At 53.8% G+C, this 19,342-nt stretch overlaps 1 protein-coding gene across 2 annotated transcripts in view; it reads left to right on the plus strand.

Annotated features, from left to right (window-relative positions):
* Positions 1–250: 250 nt before the first annotated feature.
* CASZ1 (castor zinc finger 1) overlaps positions 251–19,342 on the plus strand; it is a gene marked incomplete at its 3' end in the record, with an annotated part of 143,596 nt that continues 124,504 nt past the window's right edge. For both annotated transcript variants that reach the window (XM_081146104.1, XM_081146106.1), the window contains exon 1: positions 251–405. The remainder of the gene's footprint in view (positions 406–19,342) is intronic.

Consider the following 19,342-nt stretch of genomic DNA (forward strand, 5'->3'; position numbering starts at 1 on the left):
CCAGCCTCAGCTCCACTCCGCTGGGGAGAGTAGGAAGCTTCTCCAGCGCCAGGAGGGAGCCATGCGCTCAGGCGCTCCCGGGCAGGCCGCGTCTCGGGGCGCTCGCAAGCAGAGCTCGGCCGCGGGAGGTGGGTGGGAAGAAACCGGGAGGGGAAGGTCTGGGGGTGCGAGGGTGGAGCGGAGCCCGGCCCCGAGATCCGGCCCGGGTTTTGCATGCCACCCAGTCGCCCGCTCGGCCGCGGAGAATTCCATAATCACAGCGGGCGAGAGCGGAGACTGGGAGCGAAAAATCCGGGATCCGGCAACTTTGGGCAGCGCATGCGCGCCCGCGGCGCTCCATCCCAAACACACACACACATTTTTCCCCCGGACTTGGAAAGTCACCCAAAGCCGCCCCAAGTGCAGGTAAGAGACTCGGCGCTCCCTCCACCGCGCCCCCCTACGCCCCTCAGCTTCGCGGGCTTCCCGGGGTGCTTCCGCGCCTCGCCCCCTGTCCGGGTGCAGACCCCCGCCCCCGGGGCTGCCGCTAGCAGCCGGGATCGGGCGAGTGAGCGAGCGAGCGAGAGAGCCAGCCAGCCAGCCAGCCAGCGCGCGGCGCCTGCCACCCAACTCCGGCCGTGCGGGAGGCAGGGGGCACGGAGGGCTGGCACCCGGGCGCAGGGCGGCGCGTCGCCCGCCGTGACCAGGGGAATGCCCAGTGCGCGGCTCCGGGGGAGGGGAGGGCTGCTCCTCCTGGGGGTCACTTACTCCAACTGAGGGGGCGGCAGGGTAGGGGAGAAGAGGGGGAGGTGCTAGGCGCGAGCGCTGGACTTTGCAAATAGGGTGGGGGCGCCCCCCGTGCTGCGGGCTGTGGGGGGGCAGGTGCTCGCCAATACCGTGTAATCACTCCTTCCCCCTATGCTCCCCGCCAAGTTACGAGGGTTCATGGCGCTCTCCAGGGCAGAGAAGGAGACAGGGGTGAGGGGCGCCCGGGGTGACTTTGCAAGACTTTGCCCAAGGGAAGGGGTGGGTGGGAGAAACCCTCCAGCCGACTCTTGTGCCCCACTCCCAGGGTGTAGGTGCTCCCGGCAGAGGTAGGCAGTGTTCACTAAGGTGCAGAGTGTCAAGGGGGGCCTCCGGGTGGGAAAAGGAAGGCTAGAGGTGGTTTCGATGAGGGGAGCGGCGTCCCCTTTTTCATTTGTGCCTGGGAAGTTTGTCTCAAGTGCGCTGCTCCGGGCGCGGCTAGTGGCTCTCCTTACTCCCCCCGCCCCCACCCCATTCTCCCCGGGCGCAGAGCTGGCACTGCTGGGCACAGGGAGCCGGGGCACCGGCTCGGAGCCGTGCGGCTGTCTGCCGGAGCCCACCTGGGTCCGGGGGAAAGTTCGGGGGAGTTGCCGCGTTTGTTTTGTGCGCTGGGAGAGAAGTTGCGCCCGGGGACGTGGGACGCTGGGCTGGAGGGCCAGCGGACGGGTGGAGTGGTGCGCTCCCAGGGGCTCGGACGCGGAGGGAGAGGGTCTGGCGGGGTCTGTGCCTCGAGGGTGGGCTGAGGGTAACACCAGGGCTTAGCATTTGGGGAAGGGGAGTCCTGAATCCAGGGACGCGCGGCTGAAATAGGCACCTGGTGCAGGACAGAGAGAAGAGTGGCTGTGGGGCACGGGGCCGGGGTGGGGGGGGGGCACCAAACCGGTGAGGGCCGGGCCACCGGATCACTTGGGGTCGAGCTTCAGGGCAAAGGAGCGCTTAGTGGCTGGCAGAGGAGTATAGGGGAGCGGGGATCCAGGGGGCGCGCGGGAATGAGGGTTCGGGCCCTACCCACAGTAAGGGAGCTCCTGGGGCAGGGGGCCGAGTCGTGCGTCGGGGGTGAGCCGGCCGGGCGGAGCGGCGGCCGGTTTATTTTTACTCGGTGGCATTTGCAGAATGTGCAGCTGATGGCCGTCGGCCGCCAGGAAGTTTTGCTTTCTGTTCTTTCTCTCTTTCCGAAGCCAGCGCAGCCGGGAGCGGGCGGGCCGGGGAGCTGGGCCTGGGAGGGGAGGGGGCGACGGCTGGGGTGGCAAGGTACGGGGCAGGGGCGCGCCGAGGCGGCCGACAGGGGCTGGCCCTGCGGGGACCGCGGGCTGGCGCAGGGCCGCTGCGGAGCATTTGGGCGAACGTCCGTCCCCGGCGCTGGAAGCTCCTCGGCGAGGGGAACAGGTGTATGCGCCGTCAATCACGGCAGGAGGGACACTGGGGGCGTAGATTAAAATAATAATAATAGATTTTTTTCTAGGGGGTGTGTGCAGAATTTTCTTCCAAGTCATCCCCAACCCGGGTCCGAAGTTGGGGGAGGAGAAGAGTGCCGAGGGAGTCAGGGGGCCGCTTCTCCCAACACTCAAGTTCCTCCTGAGCCAGCCTCAGCTTGGGAAGCGGGCCCAGAGTGCAGCGACAACCTCCTTCCAGTCACGCTGGGGAGAGTGCGGGTGCGGGTGCGGGTGCGGGTGTGTATGACTTGTTCACCAGGGAAGCAGTGAAAACACCCCTCCAATGAGCCTGGAGCTCCCCCAAACCTGGCCGGACCGAGGGGCGACTGGGGGGTTATGCGTCGCTGCCCCAACAGAGTCCGGAGGCACGACCCTCGGAGTGCGTGGTTGGCCCACCAACACCCGGTGCACCGCTCAGAGGTGCGGGCAGCGAGGGGGACAAGGCCAGGGTAGCCGATGGCCAAAGTTGGTAAATTTAGGAGGTCTCAAAGCTGGTAAAGGCGCGCGGTGAGAGCGTTAGAAGGACTGGAAAACAGATCGCCGGGTAAATTGGTGCACCCCCCCTCCCCCGCCCACTCCATGGAGCGCTCGTGGACACACACACACACACACACACACACACGCACGCACGCACGCACACAACACACGTCGCTGTCCTAAAGGGAGCTGTCCGGGCTGAGCCGGAGCAGCTGCGCCGGGCGTGGTGAGGGGGGTAGTTGGTCCCCCGGGGCTGCGCCCGGGCTGCGCTCCACGTGCCCAGAGGGGGCGCTGGGCAGTTTTGCGCCCGAGCGCAAAGCGGCGGGTTTGCGCCCTGGCGGCCTGGAGGCGGCGAGTCCCGGGCCGGTGGCGCGTCCGTCCCTTCTCGGGACACTCGGGCTGCCTCCCCGGTGCCCAGCCGCTTTCCCACTTCCCAAACTTCGCTGTGGGGTTCGCCCTCCCTCGAGCTCTCAGACCCTCCGCAGGGCACGGTGGGGAACTTCTCTCTTCCGGGCAGCGGCCACCATCTCTCTCCCCGGAACCCCTCGAATTGGAGAGATAGCACCCCCCCATCCTGTTAGCCACCTTAGAGGCGGTTAACGAGAGTTTATGGGGAATATTGTTGAACTTCAGTAATCAGGTTTCCAGCGATCTTATGCCTCCTGTTTAATTTATTAGACTAGTTATTTATTCTGTTGATGATAATCTGTTGCTGGTTTCTATGGAGATGTTAAACTGATCTCTTTCAGAAATCAAACTCCATATGCACTAAAACGTTTAAAGGGGCAGTGCTTCCCTCTTTTTTTTTTTTTTTTTTTTTTTTTTAGACTTTGCACCTTGCAGAGACTTTGCGTGTTTCTCTGAGTCTCCGTGCATTTTATTTCCTTCTTACGAAGGAGAGGAGCCTGGAGACTCACGCTTTGTGGCAAGTACAGCTTATTATGGCTAGAAGAAAGCGAAGGCTTTGATCCCTAAGTTGCATCATCATTTAAAACAGATCATTTCACCACCACCCCCTTTTACCCCATCATATAAGAACAAAATTCTTTCAAGATCAAAGAGTCCAATCTAAAAAAAAAAAACACACCAACTATTGTTTAAAAAAATAGGAAGTCAGTCAATGTGAACCTCTCCTTTATATCTGCTCCCCTTGTGTTTAAAGAATTTTTTGAATAAGAAAAACAAAACTTGTAGCTCAGCTAATTTTTCATACTTATTAATAGTTTATTTTGCCCCCCCCCTTTCTTAATTTAAAAAGAAGTTCAAAGTTAGATTTCTCTGCCTGTGGGGGTTGAGGTATATTTGCTTCTCTTTTAGATCCTGACCATCTGTTTTTGGAAAATTAGCCTCTGGGAAGAGGGGAAGAGTTTTTTACTCAAACTTAATAGAATCCTTTAATTTTTTTTTAAATACCCAAATATTTTAAAGTCTCCATTTGCCTACATTTTAGGAGAGTATCGGTAATCTCTGTCTGGTGTGTGTCAACTTTTTCTCCTCTCGCCTCTGCTCAGGTAGTCTTCTGTGGATTTCTGACTTTGAGGGGAGTGGGTGCAGTGAATTAAGAAAGTAAAACAGAAAAAAAATCATCTTGGTTTGTGACACTCTGAAAAATTGCAAACCTACTCTGAACTGTGATGTTTATCACACTGACAGATATGATACAAAGCGATTGCATTTCCTAATGATCCTTTGGGACTAAGTTGTAGGTAAAACCATTCAATGCATTTTTAATATTAAAGTAAGGCCTGGGTTCCATTTTCTTGGAGGTGGGGGGAGTGGCTGTCCCTCTCTAGAGCGGATGCTTTCTGAAGTATACTTTCCTTTTCCAACTTGAGCCCCCCACTTCCACCCCTGCCCATTTCCATTCACTTTGGGGAGGGGTGAGCCACACACAGGGCATTTGGCTCTCATAAATAAATTTATATCTGGCCAGAAGGTCCAATGCTAAATAAGAGCACACTTAAAAAAAAAAAAAAGAAAAGAGAAAACAAACCTCAGACTCCACCCCTGCTATAGGAAATAAAACAGAGGTAATTCTTGACTTTTTTTTTTCCCCTTCTGCCATCCTGCTTTGCTTTTATATTATTTTATTTTGGAAGGGGGTGGATTGGGTGTTGCTTGTCAGCTCAAAGGAGAATTGCTGTATTTTTTAAATTTGTTTGATTTGGATTGCAAACAGAACAGAGGCTTAAGCATAGAAAAGAGCACTGTAGCTTTAAACTCAGGAGTTTGCATATTCTCCTTGTATCTTTCCCCTTTGCTAATTATTGTGTTGTTTTCAGAGCAAATATGTCATATCCATGGCGACCGGGCAGGTTTATTGTCTTTCTGAAGCAATAGCTCACATAAGTAATTAATGACTTTCTTTTTTTTCCCCTGGCTTAGGTTAAACAGATCATTCAAGGAAAGTCATATCTCTCTCTTTTCTCTCTTCTCTCTCTCCTCTCTCTCTTTTTTTTAGCCCGGTGACATAAGAACATGAGTTAGAACAAGAAAATACTTTAACCAAGAAGTCAACAGCTTATTTTCCTCCATTTCTTTTAAAAGCTGAAGTGTCAGCTTTCAGACATATGAGGCTGTCATTCTTGCAGCCGTGAGCAGTGCAGTCCATGCCCGGCTTGGAAATCCATCTGAAGGCTGTGCAGCCGGGAAGTGTTGGCATGGTGGGGAGTAACCGGGAGGAATTTGCTTTTGAGGTGGGGGAAGCACTCCAAAATGAGTATTTCTCCTGTATTTAGCAGAATTTAATTAAATCGTTTACAGGAAAGAATTCATGAGTTGGTAGTAATGCTCCCCCCTGCACCCCTTCTTTTTCCCAGGCTAGTTAATTGGAAGGCAAAGTTCTTCTTTTCGATTCACCTTGAGCTTTAACTTTCGCCAGCCTTTGTCTCAAGTGCTTTTTCCTGGAAAAGTACCTTTTGGAATCACCTCTGGTTAATATTTCCAGAATTATAGTGGGGGTTTTGTTTTCATTTTTGCCCCTTAGACCTACAACTCGAAGCTGATTACTGCTTGTCAGGAATCAAGAGCTAGGATGACTGACTATGACTTGGATTTGGCAAACTTTTTTTTTTGGTGTGGGGGGGTAAAATAATATAGATAGCATACCTCCCTTCTGTATCTAGTGACAGTATTGGAGAAGGTAGAAACAATGTTTTCCTTTTAGAGGGGAAAAAAATCACCATTTCTGTTCCACCCTTTTCAAGTGGACTTTTTGCTAATAAGAAGCCTTACAATGTCGCCTCTTAACTTTAGAAATATACTAGATGTCCAACTGATAGTCTTCAGCAACTCCTTTGCCCCCCCAACAAACATGCCCCCAACAGACATTTGTACCCTGTCTCCGTCGTTTTGAAATTTCATGTATAGCCAGGGTTTTGTGTGTGTCGTTAAGAAAGGGGAATGAGATGAAGAGAAGAGCATTTCTATTATATTTATGCTCCCACACGATGAAAAAGGGTATTTCCCCCCATGGGAAGTAAGTTATAAAAAGCTGTGGGTCGACTGAATGAATCTTTCGGCTTTTGGTTTTAAAAATAAAAATATCAAGCAGAAGAGAGATTTATTTGGTATCTGGTTTCTGAAGAGGAAGAGAGAAGGCCAGGCCAGTCTGAGGCTGAGACTCCAGCGGAGTTGTAATTGAGCCCGTAACCTCTTGATGTCTATATCAGAAAAACAGACATGAGCAGAGGGAGCGGAGAGGCAAACAAGCCTCGCAGAGGAGGGAGCTCAGGGGGAGATTCGCAGAGAGAGAGAGAGAGATTTAATTTATAGACATTTTTAAAACCGTAATTTCATTAGGATGTGTTCTTCCCCTTCTCTGAAGGGCAGCCCGGCAGACCGATAAGGCCGGTCCCTCTGCCGGGATGCCTGGTGTGGCTTGGTGGGCGACAACTTGGGCATCCTTGCCAGCTCTGAGGGTTGGTTTTCACTCTGCCCACTTTCTGCTGGCTTCCCTATTTTGAAATTAAAAAGTCCCAAATAGCTGAAAGTTAGCTGTGGCTTCCGGCTGCCTGGTGATGTCCCCCGTGGGTACCACTCCGATCGGCGATCAGGTCTGTCTCCTGCCTGGCCCTTGGGCATCTATCTGTGTGTCTTCCGTCTGTCACCAAGCTGCCCGTGGTTCCAACCACCGGAGGCCACTGGGGAGAGGCCCCCCTCAAGTTCACCAAGTTAAGTTACTGTGGTCCTGAGGCCACAGTGTTTGAGGGGGGAGCTAAAAGTGTGTCGTAAATTCTGCAAAAATTAATCAGCCGTTTAAGAGCCGCACGTTAACGAGGTTGTGCGGGGGAGCCAGGCCCCTCTCCTGCTCCCCTTGTTCAAAGTCCAGCAGAGTGAGGGGTGGCCCGAGCGGTCGGAAGGGAAGGGGGGGTGTTGTGTTTTAAATCTGAATAATTGAAAACAACTAAGGAGAGGGAAGAAGAGAGAGGATTCACAGAATATAATTCCTCAAGGGCCCTTGTGTCATATTGTTGGAATTTCTTTTGCCTTTTCGATTTGTCCTGTGTGTCTTTGGTGGAAAAGACATGTAGAAAGAGAGCAAAGGAGGGGGGTGGGAGAGAGAGAAGGATAGTCAGGGGGGAGAGAGAGAGAGAGAGACGTGTGGCTCCTTCGGAACTGATTATCATGCTTAATAAGTCTTAAGGAATAAAGCAGAGCATTGAGTGTAAATGCTGGGTAATCCTAACACTTCTCAAGGTGAGAGGAGTCTTGAGGACACGGAGAAAAGAGAGAGCAGAGGAGGGGGGTGGGAGGAGGAGACCCAAGTGGCCCTGGGGGAGTGGCAGGCCCAGGGGTTGGGAGGCTCTGCAGGAGGCCTAGAGGCTGGGGTGGGGACCCAGAGGAGCCCAGAGCAGACAGTTGTCCGAGATAACACTGGGGATCTCCAGGAGAGAGGGCACAGGGGCGATGGGAACATGTGCCTGGGGCAGCCTTGCCTCAGGTTGCTCCTCTTGGGCTGCGTCTGCCCAGCCAGCTCAGCCCCTGTCCCCCGGCCTCAGGTTCCTGCTGGCTCCCCTGCATTGTCCTCTCTGGGAAGCCGGAGAGACAGCTCAGCGGCCAGAGCTCAGCTCTGGACACTAGGTGGCTTAGAGGATCTGCGAGGTTTTCCAAGAGGAGCGCTGGCTTCCTCTCTCCTTCCTGCTGGTGGGCTCCGCTGTGCCCGTCCTCTGCTGGGTCTGCGGGCAGCCCCGGCGGACTGGCCCAGGGGCATGGCACAGCTCCCAGGGCCCAGCTTCCAGGCAAAGCGAGGATGAGGCCGGGTGCAGCTCCCTTGGGGAGGAGGCAGCCTGTCAGGGCCACTTGCGGGAGGGACAGTTGGAGCCCAGCGGCGTGTTCTCTGCCACCTGCCTAGCCCATGGGATGTCTCTGCTTCTTCCCCTTTTGAGTTCATGTGCCCCCTGTGAGAATCCTCTTAATAAAAAAAAATCTCATAAGCATAAATACTGCTTATACTTTAAGGGGTTTCACAGATCTTATAAACCCAGCTAAGGACCCTCTAGGGTCCCTGGCTCTGGTGGGCTTCTTTCCAATTCTCCGGGATGGTGGGGGGCGGAGGGGGGCAGTGAGGAGGCAAAATCGGTCATGGCGGCCACTCCCACCTCCGCCTGCCGCAGCCCTGGGAGAGCAGGGCTGCGCTGGGCTGTGACACGGCCCGGCAGGTGGAGCGGGGTGGGGGCCCACGCAGGCTCCCCTCTGAGGAGCTGGACCTGCTCAGGTAGACGCCCCACTCGGGGCGAAGGCGGCCTCTGCCTCACCCCCTGGCATCCTCTAAGACTCGGAGGGTGTTTGGGGAAGGGTCTTAGCCAAGGTCATGTTCGAACCATGGATCGTTTTCTCTGGGGACAGAGGTGGGCAGGGAGGCACAATTCAGGTTTGACTTACTACAGTCAGGTTTTGTGTGTTTTTTTTAACTCTCTGTTTCTTCCGGAAAGCAACTTCGGGGAGCATGCAAAAAGGGGGTGCGTGGGAGTTGGAGATGAAGGCTGGTGACGGAGCTGGTGCGAAGCCTGGAGGGAGAGCAGGATGGGTTAATGGCGGGTGGATTCTGCTCTTCTGTTGTTTAAAAGCAGTAATAACCAAATTGCATGCCCTGCATGTGCCTTGCTGACGAGATTTACCGAAAGGAAGCTGCGCTGCCTCTCTGCTGCTGGGCTCGGGGTGGGTGAGCGTGTGTGTGTGTGTGTGTGTGTGTGTGTAAATGAGAAGAAGGGGTGGGGGATTAGCTCTGCCAGGCTGGCACCCTTCCCCAGCACTAATTGCTGGCAGAGTACCCACAGGGGCTGTGCCAGCGTCTCCAGCTCCGCCCGCACCCCTTGCCCGCGGGGAGCTCAGCTGTGCAGCTTGCTATATGAGGGCCATTTCCGGGCCCAGTAGTCCCAGAGGTTCCTTTGGGAATTTCAGGGAAATCTGATCCTTGGGGGGACCTGGTCTGAGATGCTGAGATGGGGTGAGACTTGGGTGGTCCAGAGCTCCGCTGAGGTCTAGTCGCAGGCATCAGGAGACCCCATTTCAGCTCTAGCTCTGCAGTAAATCACTGTGTGGCCTTGGGCAAGTCATTTGACCTCTCTGGGCCTCAGTTTCTTCTTATCAAATGGCCCCTGACACTACCGTCTTCACAGGGTTGCCCTGATGGTCAGCTGGCCTTGTAGCTTGAAAGGCCTTTGAAATAATTAAGCATAATGAAGCATTTGTCATGGTCACCTTGTCAAGTGCATGGTGCCCCCAATGTCAGATAAGCTGGTTTTATATAAAATGATATCAGTCTCAAAGGGGACCTCTGTGACTTCCACTCCAAAAAGCCACGAGCCTGGATATAGTATGTGGTGGTGGGGTTACATTTTTGTATCAGGTTGCAGGTTGGTTCTGTTATCACTGGGAGCTTGGGCTAAGTTGGGGGGGTGCTTTTAGGCAGGATGGGGGTATCCCATTGAGGATGTGGAGTGTACTTAGCTGTTTTGAGCCACGGGTTCCTTGAAGAGCTATATATATTCTAGATTATGCGTGCTGGAGCCAGTTACCTAGGGATCAAAGTTATGGCCTTACATCAGTTAGCTAACTAGCCTGTGCCTTGGTTCTTCTCATCTGTAAAATGGGGATAGCAGTACCTTCCTTTCGGAGTTAGATGAGCTAAGACATGTGAAGTGTTTAGAACAGGCCTGGGACCCTGCTCGGAGTGGAGTGCAGTGGTGTTGCTTAGAAATCCTGGATTCTGTGTTTCACCTCTCTGGGCTGCCTTGGGGTTCTCAGGGTGTTTCTGATGAGCCAGAAAAGGGCACAAAGCAGGAGTCAGACCCCAAGCAGGGCAGGGGCCATTGGTCTCTCTTCCCCCGTTGTGGCCAGACCAATGTTCCTGGAGCTTGGGGGAGGGGACACGGCTTGGGATTTTGGGACAGGAGGCAAGAGGGTCCAGGTGGAGGCAGACCCTGGGAACTGGTACAAGGTGCCTGTGTCTGCACAGCCTGAGAGCTTAATGCTGAGTGCCGGGCCTCCCCAGAGGCCTGCGTGTTCGGGCTCCGCTCTGATGGAGACGGCGTGGCTGGCAGAGGTTAAGAGCTTGTTTTTGGAGTCAGGCTGAGCCCCGTGTGAATCATGTTTCTCCCAGTCAGGCAGATACATTCCTCTCATCCTTTGTTTCCACATCTGTAAAATGGGGATTGGAATTCCTGTCTTTTGAGAATTCAGTAGAGGACAGTCATCACAGCTAGCGTTTGCTGAGGTTAGACTTGGAGCTTATTTCATAGAATTCGCTAAGCCCAGTGAGCAGCACACAGTAGGGCTGCCGGATGAGGGTGAGATGAGTATCAGGCCAGCCTTGGGTCCGAAGCTGGGTCCCTGGGCGAGTGGAGCTAACTGCGGAGGCTTATGTGGAGCTGAGGACCACCCCCCATTTCCCACCCTTGGGTGGTCCTGCCTCGGGGGGCACTCCTCAGGCTGGGTGGAGTGGGGGGGAAGGGCCAAGAGAAGGGGCAGAGGTGGCCTGCAGGCAGTGACCTAGGGAGGCAAGGGCGTGGGGGCTGCGAAGCGGGGAGCATTGGAGGGCGAGGGGCACTTATGGAAGGTGAGGTGTATGAAACTCCATCAGCCTCTCCCATTTCACTGTGCTGTGCCAAAGCACCCCGGTTCCTGTTTCACTATCTGCGATCTGGGAGTAGGTTAATTTCCATGACGAACTCCAGGCCACGTGCTCCCAGGATTTAGCTAATTAAACTGATGCTTTTTTTTCTAAGAAAGAAAGAAAGAAAGAGAGCAAGGGAGGGAGGGAAGAAGAAAGGAAGGAAGTAAAGAGAAAAGGAAGGAAGGAAGGAAGGAAGGAAGGAAGGAAGGAAGGAAGGAAGGAAGGAGGAAAGGCCCTGGCGGGGGTGGCTCAGTTGGTTGGAGCTTCATCCTGTACATCAAAAGGTGGCGGGTTGCCTTCGCGGTCAGGACACATACCCAGGTTTCAGGTTCGATCCCCCATTGGGGTGCATACGGAAAACAGCCTCTCGATGTTTCTCTTTCTCTCTCTCTCTCTCTCTCTCCCCTTTCCTCTCTTTAAAATCAATTAAAAACAAAAAAGAAGGAAAGGAAGGAAGAAGGAAGGAAGAGAAGAGAGGAGGGAGGGAGGCACCGCTGGCAGCAGGCCAGTGATGTTTGAAAGGCCACGGCAGGGCGGGGAGATGCGTTGTGCCGAGGCGGAGGCCTTCCTGGTGGGCCACGCTTCCGTCTTCCCGATGCTTTTCATTTATTTCCAAAGTAGCTCTTGTGCTTGGAGGAAGAGGGGTAGCTGGAGGGATTCTGGATCTGTGCTGTCCAATACAGTCGCCTCTAGCCCATGTGACAATTTAAATGAAATGAAATGAAAAATGCAATTCTTCAGCGAACTGGCCACACGTTTCAGGGGCTCCATAGACACATGCGGCTAGTGGCTCCTGGATTGGGCAGCACAGATAAGAAGGTTTCCATCGTCACATGAAGTTCTGTTGCGCAGGAGGAGTGTCAGAGGGATGCTTCCCTCAGAGCTTGGGCTAAAGGGACAACCCAAGGGACAGTGATGGGGGTGGGGGCTGGGCAACAGAGACATAACCGCATGTCCCGGGATCAAGGCGTCTGTGGTGCTGGGGCTGCCTTCTCTTTAGATCCCACTGCAGGTTTCCTCCTTCCTGGGGTAGGGTGATATGGTGGGTCCAGAGTCAGGCAGAACAGGGTTTAAATCTTCTCCACTATGGTCTTTGTGACCTTGGGCAGGGGTCTTAACTCTCTGACCCTGTGGGACTGGGCTAACAGTAAACAGTACCTGCCTCGTTGGGTCCTTGTGATCATTAAGTGAGCGGATGAGCGTGAGCACTTAGTACAGTGCTGGGTACATAGTGAGCGCTTGAAAAGTGGGGACCACTGTTATTACTATAATTATTATTATAGTTTATTATAGTTGTCGATATTATTTTCATAATGATTATTGAAGAGCTTTTGTGGCTGCCAATTCTTAGGGACACTCCTCAACCAAATGCTGATTTCTCCATAATTAACACTCCCCAGAATTTGTTTAAATGAGCACCCCCCAAACCCTTTCTTCTGGGGACTTATTTTGGATCTCATCTTTCCACCTCTCCCCACCCCTCCTTTCTTTGGGCAAAAGAAAGAGTTGGAACTTTCCCAAAATGAACTCCTGCAGGTCCTTCTACTTGTGAGTTAGACCCCCTACCCCACCCAGCAAACGTGTGCCCACGTGCACACACACACACACACACACACACTTCTCCACTGGCAAACTACACTTGGAAAAACCCCAAAGTATTAAAGGAAGGGAGAGCAGAAGTGGTCCTGGCAGGGCAGCTGGGCTGCTCTGGGGCGGGAGTGTGCCCGTGGCCCCTGGGAGGGCCGTGTGTTTTTTCCCGGACATTGACCAGTGCCCTGTGTGCTAATGTGGAGCTGAAAAGTCCCCTGCATTGTGCAGGCTCCTCTCCCCGTGAAAAGGCAATTGAGTCAGTGAGTTTCAAATGGATTGGAGCTGACAGTAAAGGGGAACTTGGCAGAGGGTGGAAAACAAGCTCCCCACCTCTGCCCCCCACCTAACACACACTCCCTGGTCCCTCCCTAAACCGCCGATGCTTGTTTGTTTTTTAGAGGGGTTTTGAAAAGAATTATGATTTCTTTTTGTACGGATCAACATTATCAGCTGGGGCTCTACCCCAGCCTACCCCCTCCCCAGGCATGGCCTGACCCCTCCCCCTGGTTGCTACACCCCCCTTCCTGTCGCCTCGGTGGCTCCGCCAGCGATCCCGAACGAGTTAAGGGCTGAATCAACTCTAGACCCAGCTGTGCATGTTACTCTGGGTTCCTGAATGAAGCGATGTGCTGCGCTCAGCACGATAGGAGACTGTCTGCCCCCGTGGCCCCCCCGGCCCCCCCTCCGCTGGGCTCCACCAGCTTTCATGGGACCTGCCGGGAGCTGATGGCCCGTGCTGTGGAGACCTTGCCGGGTGCCCTCCCCTTGACCAGCCTCCTGTTGGAGTCCTAATTTAATGTTAAGGGAAAGGCTGCACCGTTGTGGCTTGCAAAGAAAGCTTGCAATTTTGAGGGTTTTCGTATGCCAACGGCCCTAACCCCCCTCCATATTTCTCCTCTCTACCACATCCAAACCAGTAAATCGGTCAATAGCTTCTTTACTTGTACCCGGCCCTTGCCAATGGTCCCATGTCCCTAGACCTCCCCACGTAAACATTCTCAAGAGAGCCAGGAAGGGAAATGCTGCCACCTTGCAGATGCTCCTCCAGTTGCCCCATATTTATAACATGGCATCTCCTTAGCCTGGCCGTCCTCTCTTGGTGGAGGTGTGGAGTCTCTCCTCTTTCTGGGGGGTAAGAGGCAAGGAGAAGCACTCCTCTTGGCAGAATTACAGCCTGCTCTTTGGGGTTCACATGTCACCCGTGGCTTGGGATGCCTTCAGGGGCCCCTTCTGGAAAAGGCCTGGTGGAGTGTGGTGGCTTTAGGGGCTAAGCTGGGAGAGTGGCCCCCGTGCCACAGAAAAGTGGTTCAGTGCACAGGTTCAAATCCTCACGTTCCCCTGTATTAGTGCTGCGACCTTGGGCACCTCCCTACCCCTTGGGAGCCTCAGTTCCCTGCTTTGTGAAAGGGGAATAATAACAGTGCCTACAGCATGGGGTTTCTCTGCAGATTAAGTGCAATCCTGTTGGTAAGGTCCCTGGCACCGGGTAACAGCGGTAGCTGTCATTGCTACTGTTGCTACTCCTCCTGTTTCCTTCCCATCTGCCATGAGGAAGGCAGGGAGGTGGGGGCTCAGGCCTGTCCCTGAGCTCAGGCTCCAGGAGGCCACCCCGGAGCCCCTGCCCAGAGGCCGTGCCCACCAGAATCTTGTAAGCATAATTGCTGAACCAGCCACGCCAACATGTGGGCCCAGCACAGGCCCTGCAGGGAGCCCGGGGCTGGGCCGGATCCCCGCGGTGGCAGCCCCGCTGGCCTGGCCTGGCCCGCCTGGCCCAGGGCGGAGTCGCTCCCAGACACTGGAGCCATCTTGGCTTTCCTTGGCTTTTCCTCAGCGGTCGGGAGTGGCCCTTGCCCTCCCCCAGGAGCAGGTGGCCTTTGCAGCCTGGCACCTGTTCCTGAGGGCGGCTGCCAGGAAGGTGCAAACCTGGGGATCGCCCGTGTGTCCTCCGAGTCCTTGCACGAGGCCTGTTTGCTCCCCGGAGGGGCCTCGCCTGGGCCTGTCCCAGTGAGGGAGGCCATAGAGGGTCTTATCTGTCACCCCGGAGCCCCCTCCTCACCCTCCAGGTGAGTCACGGGAGACCCAGGCCCATCGTGCTGAGGTCTGTGCGCTGGGGGCTTGCTGGGGGGGGGGGTGCAGCAAGAAGAGATGGGGCAAAAAAATGAAGATGGAATGGGACAGGGGACAGGTGAAACGTCTTACTTTAGTCCCCGCGGGGCCACAGGCAAGCCCAGTTGATTTTACATTTTCATTTTATTGAAAGAGGTAGGAAATAGACATTTACTGAGCACCAACTGTGTGTCAGATGCTGTGCTGTGACTTTCTGTGGGGTCGAAAGACACAAGACGGGTACAGGTTCAATCCCCGCTGTACCACTCAGGAAATATTGCTCAGAGAGGTTAAGTAATTTACCCAGGCTCGCCCAGCTGCTTAAAGGAGACACCCGGGGTCTGAGTGTAGGTTGATTGGATCTGAAATGCACGCTTCTCTCCACGCACTGGGAAAACACAACTGTTTTAAATCGGTTTTGAAAACGGGTAAAAGGAAGAAAAAAAGACCCACCAGTAATTTAACTAAGGTAACACCACCTGCTTAGTATTTAACGTATTTCCTTCTGGCGTCTTTTTCCTTTGGTGACGACATGTATTTATATATACGCGTTTTTTACATCATTATAATCGTAAGAGACTATGGGTTTGGTGGAGACCCAGGACGAGGTGGGAGGGTCTCCTGAGCTGGGGCCCTGGGGAGTGATTGATACTCAGCAAAATGGAAACCTGGTTTTGGCCCCGAGCCATCCTTTCGGTAATGAGGTTCCAGGAGTTGCGCCGGAGAAAGCAAATTGGGTGAGTGGGGAGGCGAAAAGGACCCTCGCAGACTCTCCTGGGTTGGTTTTGCTCCGTTAAGTGGTAGAATTTTCCTTTTAACTCACTTCCTTGCTTTTTGACAAATGGGAATATTTGTACCAGTTTCCCAAATGACCTCCTCTCCTTGGGGTAATGAGAAAATGAAAGTCTTTGCTAAGTGCTCGGAGATATTCAGATATAAAGCAGGAGAGCAGAGTGTTGTCAAGGCCTTTTGCCGCCCGGTGCTGTATACAGAGGAAGCCGGGCGCGGGGTGAAGGTCAGCGGTGGCCGGGGTGCAGGCCAGGGCCGCAGCCAGGGCTCGGCGCAGGCCCCGCGGGCCTCCAGGCACACGCTCCAAGGCCAAGGTGACCTGGCTCCCCCAGGCAGAGCCCCTACCCTGGCTGGCATCGTGGGGCTAATGCTTCAGCTCCTGGAGAGGCCCCCCGCTCCCTTCTCCCTTTCTTGCTTCATAGCGTCGTCCCAAGAATAACACAGCAGAAGAAATACTGTGTCACCTCTACGAGTAATAATCCCGAAGATGATTTCGAAACATGGAAAAATGTTTATTATACGAGTGGGGGAAAAAACACCCCACCGAAGGCCAAGTGTTGTGAACACCGTGATAGAAACTATATAAAACTCGCAAATGCGTACGGACCAAGCTTGAAAGGTAATCCTCCAAAATGAAAATTATAGCGTTGGAGTGATGGGACTACGGTGATTTGTTTTTTATTTCATAACATTTTCTTTAAATTCTCCCCTATGATTAAAAACCGACAAAGCCCATGTGTCGGCCCAGGAGGGAGCCCCGGGGAGGGGAGGGGGAGGGGGAGGGGAGGGGAGGGGAGGGGAGGGGAGGGGAGGGGAGGGGAGGGGAGGGGAGGGGAGGGGAAGGGAGGGGGCGGGGCAGCACCAGGCGAGAGGACGCTCGCACCCACGGCCCCCGCAGGGTGCTGAGCTCACCGGCTGTGCCAGCCACAGAAACCTATGAGATCTCCAGAAGCCGAGGCGTATCGGTGACTCAGACCTTCGTGTTGTGCTGTTCAACAATAGCTTTTGTCCTTTGCCCAAAACCTAGGCCAGCGTGTTAAAAAAAATTATAAAATTAAGAGATAGTTTGTACTTTCCTTACCAGCCTGTGCCAGCTTCGGGCGCTTTATTTATTCAAGGTGGGGAGGCAGGGAAGGTGGGGTGGGGGTGGGGGGCAGGCAGAAAGGAAAAGAAAAGTAAGGTAGAACTGCGACAAGGCCCAAGAAACGTTTGAGCCTCAACAACAAACTTGCTTTTGTTTCTCCAGTGGGGGGAAGACAGTGAGGGAAAAATGCAAAGGACCCGTCTGAACCGAACAAAACACCTCACGTTCTGTGCGTGGGGTTGCTTCTGGCAGTGGGTTTTGCCTTTCGTTTGTGGAAAATGAAAGCTGGGCCAGAATGTGACCCGGTGGGAGCAGAGGGGCCCAGGCAGAAAGGGCTGGAGCAGGGGCAGCTAGGTTGAGCCCTGGTGGACACCAATGTTTCGCTTGCCTGTCCTGGCCAATGCCCAACTGCCAACAGCTTTTGCACTCACTTCCAGTTTGGTTTAAAAAAGATTTCTACCTCCTGGTGTCCCAGAAGGGGACTCAGGATTCCTTGTGAATAGTTTGCCTCGTACCAGTTTGGACCAGAATGTTCTTCCTAGTGTCCACTGGACGGCATTTTAAGAGTAAAATTCAGGGAGAAAGACCTTGGGAGGGGAGATTTGGGAATGGGGGTGTGTGATTGTGTGTGGTGTGGTTGTGTGTGAGATTGTGTGAACGTTTGTGTGTAACCGTGTGTGAGATCGTAGGAGAGATAGTGTGAGAATGATGGTGTGTGGCTGTGTGAGATTGTGTCTGCGAGGTTGTGCGACTGTGTGAGGTTGTGTAAATGATTGTGTGTGGCACTGTGAGTGATTGTGTGTGTAAGACTGAGTGATTGGATATGTGATTGCGTGAGATTGTGTGTGTGCCACTGAGATTGTGTGAGAGATTGTGTGTGTGGGATTGTGTGAACGATTATGTGTGACTCTGTGAGTGAATGTGTGTGAGACTGAGTGATTGTATATATGATTGCATGTGGCTGTGTGAGAGATTGTGTGTGACTCTTAGTGATTGTGTGTGTGAGACTGAGTGATCATATATGTGATTGTATGTGGTTGTGTGTGCACACGCCCCCCCCCCCCTTTAGTCTTAATCACTTTTTCCCTCGTTGTAATAGCCAGGCTGAGTAAAACTCATGGGGGCCTTACATCGTTTTTTCTGTATCACTTTGTTCCCCTGCCCCAAACCCGCTCTCTGGACCCTGGGCTGATCTGTGATTCTTTCTTCAGAATCAGTTCAAAGGGTTTGGTAGGAATAATCCAGGGTCTTGGCAGAGGTTTGACCAGAAAGAGAAAGGAGGTTTGTGAGTTAGAGGCAAAGAAAGTCACAGAGGCCTGAGGTGGCCTGGCCTGCGACTCAGACGCCCAGGTCCGTGGCCCTGATGAGGATCCCTTATTCCGCTGCTCCCCTGACCCCAGCTGAGACCGTCTGGGATCGGAGGCACTGTCGAGCTTCAGAGCTCCATGGGCTTTCATGCGCCTTCTTGCTCTTTCAGTCTCCTGACCATTCACTCCTGAGAAGACAGCACAGGGATTATTGTGCATGTTTTACAAATGAAGAAATGGGCCCAGAGAGGGGAGGTTACTTGTCCAAGATCACACAACTAGTCAGTGACCGTTTGGAACCAGGGCAGAGTCTTTGGGCCATGTGCAAACAAGGTCCTCTCCCCCGATGGCTCAGGGCAAGGATGACCAGTCCCAGCCAGGGAATTCTGTTTTCCTTCGCTTCCAGGAGACAAAGGGACCCTCCCTCCTGGAGGATCAGATGCTTTGCGGCTGTGATTGGGGGTGACAGTCCTTTGGTTTTAGGGACTGTCTGTGTTGAGGAAAGAGCATCCACCTCTGTCACCCACAAGCAGCCCCTTCCCAAGACCTCAGCTTTGCCGTCTGTGGAGTAAGAGGCTGGACCCGGCGGTTTCTTGCCCCTTCCCACTCCAGGATGGCTGAGCTTCCTGCCATAATCCGGAATCCCCAGCTGTGCCATGCAGCCAACCCTCTCCCATAACCTGTCAAACCAGAGATGCCAGTTTCCCCAGGGCACTCAGAAGCTCCCTGCCAGGGAGAGCCTTTGCAGGCTGGCTGAGCAGGGCCCCCAGCCCATGCCCCCTGCACCTGCGTATTGATAACTACGTGTCTGAATGTGCCTCATGTCAGGGCCTTTGGCTTGAACTTGCCGAGTACTGAGAGGCCGAGACGTGAGGAAATTACGAGCAGGGGAGAGAAGTGGTACCTATGACAAGAGGCAGCCGTGGAGAGAGGGGTAGGCGCGGTGCCCGGGGTGAGTGCCATCTGGGCAGGAGGCCTGGCTCCCAGCTGTGGGGGCTCCGGAAGGGCAGAGCCTGGCAGGAATGATTTTGAAGCCACTACTATGGAGATTAAGGGGGTGAGAATGTAAATCTCAAGTAAAAAGGTAATTGAATGTAATAGCAAACACTGCTCGCTCTATGTTAATTTTAGCTCTTCCCCTGGATACAAGGCGCTGTATTAGTGTTTTATTACCATTTTGTTTGCACTAATAAAATAGTAAAATTTATTTCAAGGAAGTTGAAGGATGGTTTTACAATGCAAATTTGAAGAAATTGGACTTTTCATTTATGCCTCTGCTATTTTAAACCCTGACGGGTGTAAATTAGCTACAGGGACCGAGCAGACCCCACTGATGGGGACTTGGGAGGCGGGAGCCCTGGCAGAGGTTCCAGGCTAGCTCAGGGCAGAAGGCAGAGAAGGCTCCATGGACAGGCTGGGGGGAGGGGGGACACGGGGGCCTGATCGGGTAGGATGGGGTGATGGGTGCGGACGTGTCAGGCACGAGTGACTCTGGTTGTGGGCAGGCACATCACACACCAAGCCTGTGGGGAGACCTATGTGGCCACAGACCTCAGGGCTGTGCCTTTTCTCTCTGCCCTCTGGCCTCCTCCCTGTCTTGACATTGAGCCTCTATAAACCCACTGAATCTACAAGGGAAACTGAGCAACCTCTCTTC

The sequence above is a fragment of the Miniopterus schreibersii genome (genome assembly GCF_964146895.1).
Source record: "Miniopterus schreibersii genome assembly, chromosome: 8".
NCBI classification, from domain to species: domain Eukaryota; kingdom Metazoa; phylum Chordata; class Mammalia; order Chiroptera; family Miniopteridae; genus Miniopterus; species Miniopterus schreibersii.